This window comes from Bos mutus, chromosome 2, assembly GCF_027580195.1.
Source record: "Bos mutus isolate GX-2022 chromosome 2, NWIPB_WYAK_1.1, whole genome shotgun sequence".
Taxonomy (NCBI): domain Eukaryota; kingdom Metazoa; phylum Chordata; class Mammalia; order Artiodactyla; family Bovidae; genus Bos; species Bos mutus.
In genome coordinates this window covers 55,777,405-55,791,851 of record NC_091618.1, presented here as the reverse complement: position 1 = coordinate 55,791,851, position 14,447 = coordinate 55,777,405, and the positions used below count along the sequence as shown (strand labels likewise).

The 14,447-nt window shown below is 38.7% G+C and overlaps 1 long non-coding RNA gene across 2 annotated transcripts in view; it reads left to right on the top strand.

Annotated features, from left to right (window-relative positions):
• Positions 1–14,447, top strand: part of LOC138990185 (uncharacterized) — a 76,494-nt gene that overhangs the window by 28,280 nt on the left and 33,767 nt on the right. For both annotated transcript variants that reach the window (XR_011466292.1, XR_011466291.1), the window contains one exon: positions 3,257–3,315. This is a non-coding gene — a long non-coding RNA (uncharacterized lncRNA). The remainder of the gene's footprint in view (positions 1–3,256; positions 3,316–14,447) is intronic.

Genomic DNA, 14,447 nt, shown 5'->3' with positions numbered 1-14,447 from the left:
CACTCTGCTCTGCATCCAGACAACTGGCCATGCTGACCAGCAGCCCCGAGCCCCTTGCCAGATACCAGGCTACAGACCCACAGCAGAAACAAAGGCCAGAGCTCCCTGAAAACCTCATCACAACCCCACTTCATAATCGCCCTTCAGTCCTTGAAACATGATTAACTCCTCTGCTTGACTAGTTTACGACACTTCATCCCCCAACTTGCCCTTTCACACCTTCACTTCCCCAGCTGCTCCCACACTTGTGTGAGATCTAGTTCCTCTAAAAGGTACTTTATCCTGAAACATAGAGTGACTCTGCCCCTCTGACAGAACCCTGAGTCATTCATGCTGGATCTCTAGGCAACGTGAGCCTGGAACATCCAGGGCTCCTCCCTCTCCCTGCATTTGGAAATCCTCTATGAAATCCAGATGGTAAAGGAGGAAGCAGGAAGTGCTGTTACTGCACGCAGGCAAGTGTATGTTGTCAGCGCCTCCCTGTAAGCCTCCTCAGGTAAATAGAGAAGGGCCCTGACTGTTAGCAAAGTCAGGGAGGATGGAGGAAGCTGAGGGCTATACATCCTGGTGGGCCCACCCATGGGGATAGTGTTTCCATCAGGCTAAAGCCTTTCCTAAGACTTTGCAACCTCTAACCCTGTCTTGTTCCTTGCTTCCCTCTAAAGAACTGAGCTGTATTACAAGATTTTTGATACCCTCGTTATCTAATGGATCTACAGAACTGAAGACTGGCTTCCTTAATCTATTTTGACAGTTCCTATTTCCAGACCCTTCTGGAATGAGATAAGTTGTGAAAATCAATCTTAAAAGGACTATGATTAACTGAACTTTTCCATCCCCTATAAAATGCATAATTTGTAGCTTTTCATGTTATTGTTTTCACCCTGTCATTTAAAAACATGACATGATAGTGGTGAAAAAGTCAGACTATCATTTGAATTAACTTCCTGAGGCCTAAGGGGAAAAGCCCCAAATTAGAAAACTGCTAAACTCACCAGATTTTAGCTGAACTCTAAATGGCAGAGGAAAGACGTGACTATATCTGACAGTAGGATATCAGGTGAATTTTTTAGTAAATTTTTTTCTCTTTTCTTCTTTATTGGGCAATGTAAATTTTCCTTTTAAATTTCCACATTGATTTTTTTTTTAAAAATAGCTGACTCAGAAGTTTCTGAAAACACTGATAGCAGGTTGTTAAAACAGATGTTCTAGAAGAAAAGATTCTCTGGTTAAAGCTTGGGAAATATTGGCTTCATTCAAAACAAGAGACAGAATGCCTCCTTGTCTTAAGATCTGTGCTGGACACCTGGCAAAATGTATGTGGCCCCAGTATAGTTAAACAAGCTTGCTTCCTGGAAGGTTCTTTAGCACCAACGTGCATCATGAATTCCAAGGGGAAACACTGCCACATTTGTCCAACTGATCTGACCACCCTTCTTCCTCTTCCTCTCTCTTTTCTACAGCTTACACAGTGGAAATAGTTTTCCTTAGGATACTTGTTTGTGAATAGCTGACTTAAATAAAATCCTGAGCCTAACTCATTTGTAAAAAGAGTATTTTTAAAGAACACCATTGAACTCTTATCCAAGTCAAACCCCGCATCATTTAAAAAAAAATGAGAAGATGCTATCCATTTTTTTATATATGAACTAACAGCATTGACATCATATTTGTTAGCAACGCAAAGATGGATCTTAATGGTTTTTTACAGCTTTAAGTGAAACAAATGTTTAATGTATCTGCTAGAGTGGTGATAATTCACAAAGTAGAAAAACAGCAAGCAAATTCTTGACTTTGGGCTTGTTTATACTTCTGTTGTAAAAGATGAATTCAGTACAACTTGATATGTAGTAGAAGAAAAAATCTGAGACTGGATTGTTTTTTGAATTATAGTCCAAGTGTCTGCTTTTGTCCATTTAAGGACTATCTTCTCTGGTACTTTTAGAGGAAAGGGGAGCTTGTCTCACTTCTCCTTCAGGGCTAGTCCAAACCAGCCCAGTTCTCTCTTATGTCCTGGCTGCAGCTCCTGCTTGGACCTCCATTCACCTGAATCCTGGTACCCTGGATTCTGTTGCCTCCCTTGGTATGATGCTTCTGTGATACATGCTGCTGGCCTCGCTGGCTGAGCCATCCTGCAGGCTCATTTGCCTACATCATTCTGTTCCTGAACTTCCCACCATGATGTTGGTGGTAAAAGACTTCATTTTTTTAAGTAAAAGGAATGAGATTTTAGCCATTTCATCCTGATGAATTTCTAACCTCCTCGGAGCCCTGGATTGTCTCTTTTGTTTGCTCACACAGTCTCTCTTTCTCCCTCTCTCATTCTTTTAAAAGTTGAGCATATGGAGGTATAATTTATATATGATCAATACTATGTAAAGTTCACCCTGTTTAAATGTACAGTTATATGACTTCTGACAAGTGCTACAGTTGCATCTGTGTGTGTGTTTGTGTGTGTGTATGCTCAGTCATGTCTGTTTCTTTGGGACTCCATGGTCTATAGCCCACCAGTCTCCTCTGTTCATGGAATTTTCCAGGCAAGAATACTGAAGTGGGTTGCCATTTTCTTCTCCAGGGGAGCTTGCCAATCCAGGGATCAAACCTGCAGGTGGATTCTTTACCACAGCGCCGCCTGGAGAGCCCACAGTTGTATGACCACCACCTTAATCAAGATGTAGAACTCTGCATCACCCCCCTAAGTTCCCTTGTTCTCCTTTCTAGTCACCCTCACCTTACCACTAGCCCTTGCCACCACCAATCTGTTTTCTCTCAATATCTTTGCCTTTTCAAGTTGAATTTGGTGATTGGGATTGACATATAGACACTACGATGTGTGAAATAGATAACTAATGAGATAACCTACTATATAGCACAGGAAACCCTTCTCAATGTTCTTTGGTGACCTAACTGGGAAGGAAATCCTAAACACAAGGTATATATGTATATGTATGGCTGATTCACTTTTCTATACAGCAGAAACTAACGCAACATTGTAAATCAACTCTACTTCAATAAAAATAAGCTTTAAAAAGGAATTAAAGAGGAATCACACTGTATATAGCTTTACTTACTTAGCATTAATACATCTGATAGTTTTTCCATGAATCATCGGTTTGTTTGTTCTTACTGGTGAGTCGTACTCCATTGTATGGCTGCACATTTCTTTTTTTAACCAATTTGCCAGTTGAAAGACATTTGAGGTGTTTCCCATTTTTGGGTATTTATTAATAAAATCACTGTAAACATATACTTACAGGTTTCCATGTGAATAAAAGTCTTCACTTCTCCTGGGAAATGAGATAGCTGAATCATGGGGTAAGTGTATGTTTAACTTAATAAGAAACTGACAGCTTTCAAAGGTGGCTGTTATGTCATATTGCATTCCCACCAGCAGTGCATACATCTCCAGTTGATCCATATCTTCATCAGCACTTGGTATTTTTTTCTTTTAGCAGGTCTAATAGGTGCTTGTATAGTGATACCTCACTGCGGTTTTAATTTGCTCAGTGACTGACAGTGTTGCATACCTTTCATGTCCTGTGTGCCACCCATACACCGTTTTTGGTAAAGTGTCTGTTCAAAACTTTGGCCATTTTTAAAAACTGGATAGTTTGTTTTCTTAATATTGCATTTTTAAGGTTCTTTATACATTTTTGTTATAAGTGCTTCATTAGACATATTTTACAAATATTTTTCCCAGTTGGTGATTTATGTCTGTAAAGTTTCTTAATTGTCCCTCAAAGAGCAGAAGTTTTAAATGTTGATTAATCAATTTTTTATTTTATGGATAATACTTCTACTGTGGTATATAAAGATGTTTTGCCTAACTCAAAGTCAAAAAGATTTTCTCTTATGTTTTCTTCTAAGAAATTTATAGTTTTAAAATTAAAATTTAGATTTAATTCATTTTTGTATATGGTATAAGACATGGGTCAAAGTTTTTTTTTTATATATAAATATCTAATTGTCCACCACAATTTGTTGAAAATACTATTCTTTCTAAACAAATTACTATATTAAGTTTCTCCAGAGATGCAAAGGACTTTCCTGATGAGTCTGTTGGTAAAGAATCCACCTGCAATGTGGGAGACCTAGGTTCAATCCCTGGATTGGGAAGATCCCCTGGAAGAGGCATGGCAACCCACTCCAGTATTCTTTCCTGGAGAATCCAGATGGACAGAGGAGCCTGGTGGACTGCAGTCCATGGGGTTGCAAAGAGTCAGATACAACTGAGTGACTAAGCACAGCACAGAGACACAAAACCAATAGGATATATGTTTATATTTCTGTTACATGTACTTTATATTATGTTTATATTATATACAAAATATATACAATTATTTATTATGAGGAATTGACTAATTTAATTATGTAGGCTAAGAAGTACTACCATCTGCAAGCTGAAGCCCCAGGGAAGCTTTGGTATAATTCCAGTCCAAATTCAAAGGTCTCAGAACCAGGAGCACAGGTGTTTTAAGCTTCAGTCCAAGAGCAAAAGACCATTATTTTCATTCAAGCAGTCAGGCGAAAGGAGAGAAAATTCTCTGTTCCTCTGCCTTTTGTTTTATTCAGGCCCTCAATGGACTTGAAGATACCTGCCTACACTGGGGAGAGCCATCTGCCCTACTCAGTTTACTGATACCAATGCTGATCTCTCCCAGAAATACTCTCACGGACACACCTAGAAATAATGTTTATCCAGATTTCTGGACATCCTGTAACCTCTAAAGTAACACAAAACATTAATCATACCAATTACCTTGGAACCTTTGTCAGTAATCAATTGACCATGTATGTGTGCTCTATTTCTGAACTCTCTATTCTGTTCCATTGATCTCTCCTTTCATTAATACCACATAGTTTTGATCCATGTTGCTTTATAATGATTCTTAAAGTCAGAGAGAATAAGGTCTAATGTATTTCCCAGGTGGCTCAATGGTAAAGAATCTGTCTGCAATGCAAGAGACATGGGTTTCATCCTTGGGTCGGGAAGACCTTCTGGAGAAGGAAATGGCAACCCACTCTAGTATTCTTGCCTGGGAAATGCCATGGGGAGAGGAGCCTGGCAGGTTACAGCCTACAGGATCGGAAAGAGTCAGACATGACTTAGCGACTGAGCACACACACAGCACGTAAGATCTTACAGTCTTGTTCTTTTTCAAAACTGTTTTGGCTTTTCCACATAAATTTTAGTATCAGCTTGTCTATGTCTACAAAATATAGTTCTATTACTTTGGTTTAGGTTGTAGGTCGGATCTTCAGATAAATTTGGGGAGAGTATTGAGTACAATATAACAATATCTCTCTGATTCATTTATTTCTACCAATCTATCTTCTAATTCACTAATCCTATCTTCTGCCTCTGTTATTCTACTATTTGTTGCCTCCAGAGTGTTTTTAATTTCATTTATTGCATTATTCATTGTATATTGACTCTTTTTTATTTCTTCTAGGTCCTTGTTAAACCTTTCTTGCATCTTCTCAATCCTTGTCTCCAAGCTATTTATCTGTAATTCCATTTTAATTTCAAGATTTTGGATCAATTTCACTATCATTATTCGGAATTCTTTATCAGGTAGATTCCCTATCTCTTCCTCTTTTGTTTGGTTTGGTGGGCATTTATCCTGTTCCTTTATCTGCTGGCTATTCCTCTGTCTCTTCATCTTGTTTAAATTGCTGAGTTTGGGGTGTCCTTTCTGTATTCTGGCAGTTTGTGGAGTTCTCTTTATTGTGGCTATTCCTCGCTGTGTGTGGGTTTGTACAGGTGGCTTGTCAAGGTTTCCTGGTTAGGGAAGCTTGTGTCAGTGTTCTGATGGGTGGAACTGTATTTCTTCTCTTTGTTCAGTCGCGCTGTGGGGAGGGAGGGAGGGATGCTGCAAGCAAATAACACTGGCGTGCGCTCGCAGTGCCTCAGCCACACTGGGTCTGCCCCCGCTCACTGCGCGTGTAGCCTCCCTGCCCACACTGCTCGGGCTCTAGGTTGTTCCGCCAGGAACAATCCGAGGCTGGCCCTGGGTTGTATGTACCTCCCAGGTCCAAGCCGCTCAGGTTCAGGCACTCGGGTAGTCCTCAGAGGCGCAGACTCAGTTGGGCCTGAGTATTGTGCTCTTCCCAGGTCCGAGCAGCTCAAGTGATGAGGTGTTTGGCGAGCGCCAATGCTGCGACTTATCGCCTCCCCGCCACTCGGTTATCTGGGCGCAAAACCGGCGCACCTTCTTAGGCAGATGTTAACCGTCCAGACCCCCAAGAAGTTTTAGTTAGCAAAGAAGCCTGCTTACAGTTTTATAGATAATGTCTCTCTGGGGCTGCGATTGCCCCCTTCCGGCTCTGGCTGCCTGTCACCGGAGGGGGAAGGTCTGCAGCCGGCTATCTCTGTTCAATTCTTTGTTCCGTGCGCGGGCCTGGCGGTCTTAGGTTGGGGCTGGCTTTTCGCGTGGTAGATATCCCACAGTCTGGTTTGTTAGCCCAAATTATTTCGCTCAGATAGTGCTTAGGGTATTCAGGCCAGATTCTTACTCTAAGCGATGCAGCCCGCGCTGCGCCTCCCTGCCCAGCCCCCGCTTGTTAATGGCGCCTGCAGGCGTCTGCGCTGCTTCTCCGCTGGGGGAGTTATCGTAGGACTCGCAATCTTCGAGTTTTAATTGTTTATTTATTTTTTCTTCCTGTTATGTTGCCCTCTGTGCTTCCAAAGCTCGGCACAGATTCGGCAGTGAGAAGGTTTCCTGGTGTTTGGAAACTTCTCTCTTTTTAAGACTCCTCCCGGGATGGAGCTCCGTCCCTCCCTCTTTTGTCTCTTTTTTTGTCTTTTATATTTTTTCCTACCTCCTTTCGAAGAGTTGGATTGCTTTTCTGGGTGCCTGATGTCCTCTGCCGGCATTCAGAAGTTGTTTTGTGGAATTTACTCGACGTTTAAATGCTCTTTTGATGAATTTGTGGGGGAGAAAGTGTTCTCCCTGTCCTACTCCTCCGCCATCTTGGGATAGATTGGTAGAAATAAATGAATCAGAGAGAATAAAAGAAAAACGAATTAAAAGAAATTAAAAGAAATGAGGACAATCTCAGAGACCTCCAGGACAATATTAAACGCTACAACATTCGAATCATAGGGGTTCCAGAAGAAGAAGACAAAAAGAAAGATCATGAGAAAATACTTGAGGAGATAATAGTTGAAAACTTCCCTAAACTGGGGAAGGAAATAATCACCCAAGTCCAAGAAACCCAGAGAATCCCAAACAGGATAAACCCAAGGCGAAACACCCCAAGACACATATTACTCAAATTAACAAAGATCAAACACAAAGAACAAATATTAAAAGCAGCAAGGAAAAACAACAAATAACACACAAAGGAATTCCCATAAGGATAACAGCTGATCTTTCAATAGAAACTCTTCAAGCCAGGAGGAATGGCAAGACATACTTAAAATGATGAAAGAAAATAACCTACAGCCCAGATTATTGTACCCAGCAAGGATTTCATTCAAGTATGAAGGAGAAATCAAAAGCTTCTCAGACAAGCAAAAGCTGAGAGAATTCTGCACCACCAAACCAGCTCTACAACAAATACTAAAGGATATTCTCTAGACAGGAAACACAAAAATGGTGTATAAATTGAACCCCAAACAATAAAGTAAATGGCAGCGGGATCATACTTATCAGTAATTACCTTAAGCGTAAATGGGTTGAATGCCCCAACCAAAGACAAAGACTGGCTGAATGGATACAAAAACAAGACCCTACATATGTTGTCTACAGGAGACCCACCTCAAAACAGGGGACACATACAGACTGAAAGTGAAGGGCTGGAAAAAGATTTTCCATGCAAATAGGGACCAAAAGAAAGCAGGAGTAGCAATACTCATATCAGATAAAATAGACTTTAAAACAAAGGCTGTGAAAAGAGACAAAGATGGTCACTACATAATGATCAAAGGATCAATCCAAGAAGAAGATATAACAATTATAAATATATATGCACCCAACATGGGAGCACCGCAGTATGTAAGACAAATGCTAACAAGTATGAAAGGAGAAATTAACAATAACACAATAATAGTGGGAGACTTTAATACCCCACTCATACCTATGGATAGATCAACTAAACAGAAAATTAACAAGGAAACACAAACTTTAAGCGATACAATAGACCAGTTAGACCTAATTGATATCTATAGGACATTTCATCCCAAAACAATGAATTTCACCTTTTTCTCAAGCGCACATGGAACTTTCTCCAGGATAGATCACATCCTGGGCCATAAAAAGCTAGCCTTGGTAAATTCAAAAAAATAGAAATCATTCAAGCATCTTTTCTGACCACAATGCAGTAAGATTAGATCTCAATTACAGGAGAAAAACTATTAAAAATTCCAACATATGGAGGATGAACAACACGCTGCTGAATAACCAACAAATCACAGAAGAAATCAAAAAAGAAATCAAAATTTGCATAGAAACGAATGAAAATGAAAACACAACAACCCAAAACCTGTGGGACACAGTAAAAGCAGTCCTAAGGGGAAAGTTCATAGCAATACAGGCACACCTCAAGAAACAAGAAAAAAGTCAAATAAATAACCTAACTCTACACCTAAAGCAACTAGAAAAGGAAGAAATGAAGAACCCCAGGGTTAGTAGAAGGAAAGAAATCTTAAAAATTAGAGCAGAAATAAATGCAAAAGAAACAAAAGAGACCATAGCAAAAATCAACAAAGCCAAAAGCTGGTTCTTTGAAAGGATAAATAAAATTGACAAACCATTAGCCAGACTCATCAAGAAACAAAGGGAGAAAAATCAAATCAATAAAATTAGAAATGACAGTGGAGAGATCACAACAGACAACATAGAAATACAAAGGATCATAAGAGACTATTATCAACAATTATATGCCAATAAAATGGACAACGAGGAAGAAATGGACAAATTCTTAGAAAAGTACAACTTTCCAAAACTCGACCAGGAAGAAATAGTAAACCTTAACAGACCCATCACAAGCATGGAAATTGAAACTGTAATCAAAAACCTTCCAGCAAACAAAAGCCCAGGTCCAGACGGCTTCACAGCTGAATTCTACCAAAAATTTAGAGAAGAGTTAACACCTATCCTGCTCAAACTCTTCCAGAAAATTGCAGAGGAAGGTAAACTTCCAAACTCATTCTATGAGGCCACCATCACCCTAATACCAAAACCTGACAAAGATGCCACAAAAAAAGAAAACTATAGGCCAATATCACTGATGAACATAGATGCAAAAATCCTAAACAAAATTCTAGCAATCAGAATCCAACAACACATTAAAAGATCATACACCATGATCAAGTGGGCTTTATCCCAGGGATGCAAGGATTCTTCAATATCCATAAATCAATCAATGTAATACACCACATTAACAAATTGAGAAACAAAAACCATATGATTATCTCAATAGATGCAGAGAAAGCCTTTGACAAAATTCAACACCCATTTATGATAAAAACTCTTCAGAAAGCAGGAATAGAAGGAACATACCTCAACATAATAAAAGCTATATATGACAAACCCACAGCAAACATTATCCTCAATGGTGAAAAATTGAAAGCATTTCCTCTAAAGTCAGGAACAAGACAAGGGTGCCCACTTTCACCATTACTATTCAACATAGTTTTGGAAGTTTTGGCCACAGCAATCAGAGCAGAAAAGAAATAAAAGGAATCCAAATTGGAAAAGAAGAAGTAAAACTCTCACTATTTGCAGATGACATGATCCTCTACATAGAAAACCCTAAAGACTCCACCAGAAAATTACTAGAGCTAATCAATGATTATAGTAAAGTTGCAGGATATAAAATCAACACACAGAAATCCCTTGCATTCCTATACACTAATAATGAGAAAACAGAAAGAGAAATTAAGGAAACAATTCCATTCACCATTGCAACGAAAAGAATAAAATACTTAGGAATATATCTACCTAAAGAAACTAAAGACCTATATATAGAAAACTATAAAACACTGGTGAAAGAAATCAAAGAGGACACTAATAGATGGAGAAATATACCATGTTCATGGATTGGAAGAATCAATATAGTGAAAATGAGTATACTACCCAAAGCAATTTATAGATTCAATGCAATCCCGATCAAGCTACCAACAGTATTCTTCACAGAGCTAGAACAAATAATTTCACAATTTGTATGGAAATACAAAAAACCTCGAATAGCCAAAGCGATCTTGAGAAAGAAAAATGGAACTGGAGGAATCAACCTACCTGACTTCAGGCTCTACTACAAAGCCACAGTTATCAAGACAGTATGGTACTGGCACAAAGACAGAAATATAGATCAATGGAACAAAATAGAAAGCCCAGAGATAAATCCACGCACATATGGACACCTTATCTTTGACAAAGGAGGCAAGAATATACAATGGATTAAAGACAATCTCTTTAACAAGTGGTGCTGGGAAATCTGGTCAACCACTTGTAAAAAGAATGAAACTAGAACACTTTCTAACACCATATACAAAAATAAACTCAAAATGGATTAAAGATCTCAACATAAGACCAGAAACTATAAAACTCCTAGAGGAGAACATAGGCAAAACACTCTCTGACATACATCACAGCAGGATCCTCTATGACCCACCTCCCAGAATATTGGAAATAAAAGCAAAAATAAACAAATGGGACCTAATTAAACTTAAAAGCTTCTGCACATCAAAGGAAACTATTAGCAAGGTGAAAAAGACAGCCTTCAGAATGGGAGAAAATAATAACAAATGAAGCAACCGACAAACAACTAATCTCAAAAATATACAAGCAACTCCTCCAGCTCAACTCCAGAAAAATAAATGACCCAATCAAAAAATGGGCCAAAGATCTAAATAGACATTTCTCCAAAGAAGACATACAGATGGCTAACAAACATTTGAAAAGATGCTCAACATCACTCTTTATCAGAGAAATGCAAATCAAAACCACTATGAGGTACCATTTCACACCAGTCAGAATGGCTGCGATCCAAAAGTCTACAAATAATAAATGCTGGAGAGGGTGTGGAGAAAAGGGAACCCTCTTACACTGTTGGTGGGAATGCAAACTAGTACAGCCACTATGGAGAACAGTGTGGAGATTCCTTAAAAAACTGGAAATAGAACTGCCTTATGATCCAGCAATCCCACTGCTGGGCATACACACTGAGAAACCAGAAGGGAAAGAGACATGTGTACCCCAATGTTCATCGCAGCACTGTTTATAATAGCCAGGACATGGAAGCAACCTTGATGTCCATCAGCAGATGAATGGATAAGAAAGCTGTGGTACATATACACAATGGAATATTACTCAGCCATTAAAAAGAATACATTTGAATCAGTTCTAATGAGGTGGACGAAACTGGAGCCTATTATACAGAGTGAAGTAAGCCAGAAGGAAAAACATAAATACAGTATACTAACGCATATATATGGAATTTAGAAAGATGGTAACGATAACCCTGTATACGAGACAGCAAAAGAGACACTGATGTATAGAACAGTCTTATGGACTCTGTGGGAGAGGGTGGGAAGATTTGGGAGAATGGCATTGAAACATGTGAAATGTCATGTATGAAACGAGATGCCAGTCCAGGTTCAGTGCACGATGCTGGATGCTTGGGGCTGGTGCACTGGGAGGGCCCAGGGGGATGGTATGGGGAGGTTGGGAGGGAGGAGGGTTCAGGATGGGGAGCATGTGTATATCTGAAATTAAAAATTATAAAAAAAAAAAAAAAATAAGCAGGGTGACAACATACAGCCTTGACATACTCCTTTCCCAATAAAAAAAAAAAAAAAAAACAATATCAAGTCTTTGAATCTATGAGCACAATACTGTCTCCATTTGTTTAGGTCTTCTTTGGTTTCTTTTATCAATGTTCCATAGTTTTCACTCTACAAATAAATATTCCACAAATTTTGTTAGATTTATACTTAAGTATTTTTGTTTTTCAATGCTATTATAAATGGAGCATTTAAAAAAACTCATATTTCAATTGCTCATTCTTAGTATATACAAACACATTGATTTTTCTTTTTTTTTTTTTCCTCTAATTTTATTTTATTTTTAAACTTTACATAATTGTATTAGTTTTGCCAAATATCAAAATGAATCCACCACAGGTATACATGTGTTCCCCATCCCGAACCCTCCTCCCTCCTCCCTCCCCATACCATCCCTCTGGGCCGTCCCAGTGCACCAGCCCCAAGCATCCAGCATCATGCATCGAACCTGGACTGGCAACTCGTTTCCTACATGATATTTTACATGTTTCATTGCCATTCTCCCAAATCTTCCCACCCTCTCCCTCTGCAACAGAGTCCATAAGACTGTTCTATACATCAGTGTCTCTTTTGCTGTCTCATTACACGGGTTATTATTTACCATCTTTCTAAATTCCATATATATGCGTTAGTATACTGTATTTATGTTTTTCCTTCTGGCTTACTTCACTCTGTATAATAGGCTCCAGTTTCATCCACCTCATTAGAACTGATTCAAATGTATTCTTTTTAATGGCTGAGTAATACTCCATTGTGTATATGTACCACAGCTTTCTTATCCATTCATCTGCTGATGGACATCTAGGTTGCTTCCATGTCTTGGCTATTATAAACAGTGCTGCGATGAACATTGGGGTGCACGTGTCTCTTTCCCTTCTGGTTTCCTCAGTGTGTATGCCCAGCAGTGGGGTTGCTGGATCATAAGGCAGTTCTATTTCCAGTTTTTAAGGAATCTCACACTGTTCTCCATAGTGGCTGTACTAGTTTGCATTCCCACCAACAGTGTAAAAGGGTTCCCTTTTCTCCACACCCTCTCCAGCATTTATTATTTGTAGACTTTTGGATCGCAGCCATTCTGACTGGTGTGAAATGGTACCTCATAGTGGTTTTGATTTGCATTTCTCTGATAATGAGTGATGTTGAGCATCTTTTCATGTGTTTGTTAGCCATCTGTATGTCTTCTTTGGAGAAATGTCTATTTAGTTCTTTGGCCCATTTTTTGATTGGGTCGTTTATTTTCTGGAGTTGAGCTGTAGGAGTTGCTTGTATATTTTGAGATTAGTTGTTTGTCGGTTGCTTCATTTGCTATTATTTTCTCCCATTCTGAAGGCTGTCTTTTCACCTTGCTAATAGTTTCCTTTGATGTGCAGAAGCTTTTAAGGTTAATTAGGTCCCATTTGTTTATTTTGCTTTTATTTCCAATATTCTGGGAGGTGGGTCATAGAGGATCCTGCTGTGATGTATGTGGAGAGAGTGTTTTGCCTATGTTCTCCTCTAGGAGTTTTATAGTTTCTGGTCTTACGTTTAGATCTTTAATCCATTTTGAGTTTATTTTTGTGTATGGTGTTAGAAAGTGGTCCAGTTTCATTCTTTTACAAGTGGTTGACCAGATTTCCCAGCACCACTTGTTAAAGAGATTGTCTTTAATCCATTGTATATTCTTGCCTCCTTTGTCGAAGATAAGGTGTCCATATATCGTGGATTTATCTCTGGGCTTTCTATTTTATTCCATTGATCTATATTTCTGTCTTTGTGCCAGTACCATACTGTCTTGATAACTGTGGCTTTGTAGTAGAGCCTGAAGTCAGGTAGGTTGATTCCTCCAGTTCCATTCTTCTTTCTCAAGATCGCTTTGGCTATTCGAGGGTTTTTGTATTTCCATACAAATTGTGAAATTATTTGTTCTAGCTCTGTGAAGAATACTGTTGGTAGCTTGATAGGGATTGCGTTGAATCTATAAATTGCTTTGGGTAGTATACTCATTTTCACTATATTGATTCTTCCAATCCATGAACATGGTATATTTCTCCATCTATTAGTGTCCTCTTTGATTTCTTTCACCAGTGTTTTATAGTTTTCTATATATAGGTCTTTAGTTTCTTTAGGTAGATATATTCCTAAGTATTTTATTCTTTCCGTTGCAATGGTGAATGGAATTGTTTCCTTAATTTCTCTTTCTGTTTTCTCATTATTAGTGTATAGGAATGCAAGGGATTTCTGTGTGTTGATTTTATATCCTGCAACTTTACTGTAGTCAATCGTATGTCCTACCACCTAGCTGTCTGATTTTTCTTTTTATATTGACTTTTTATAAAATGTGACCTTGCTAAACTCATCCATTACTTCTAGTTCATATTTGGAAACTAGGGTGTTTTCTATGTAGACAATCATATCTGCTAATAGAGATAGTCTTATTTCCTCCTTTCCAGTCTGTATGCCACTTTTTCCCTTGTCTTATTACAGTGGCTGGAGTCTTCAGAAGGATGTTGGTAGGAGTGTTGAGAGTAAATATCCTTGCCTTATTTCCAATCTTAGCAGGAAAGTAATCAATCTGACACCATTATTATGATGTTAGCTGTAGGTTTTTAAATGATGTCCTTCATCATATTAAAGAAATTCCCCTCTACTCCTGGCTTGCTGAGAATTCTAGCATGAA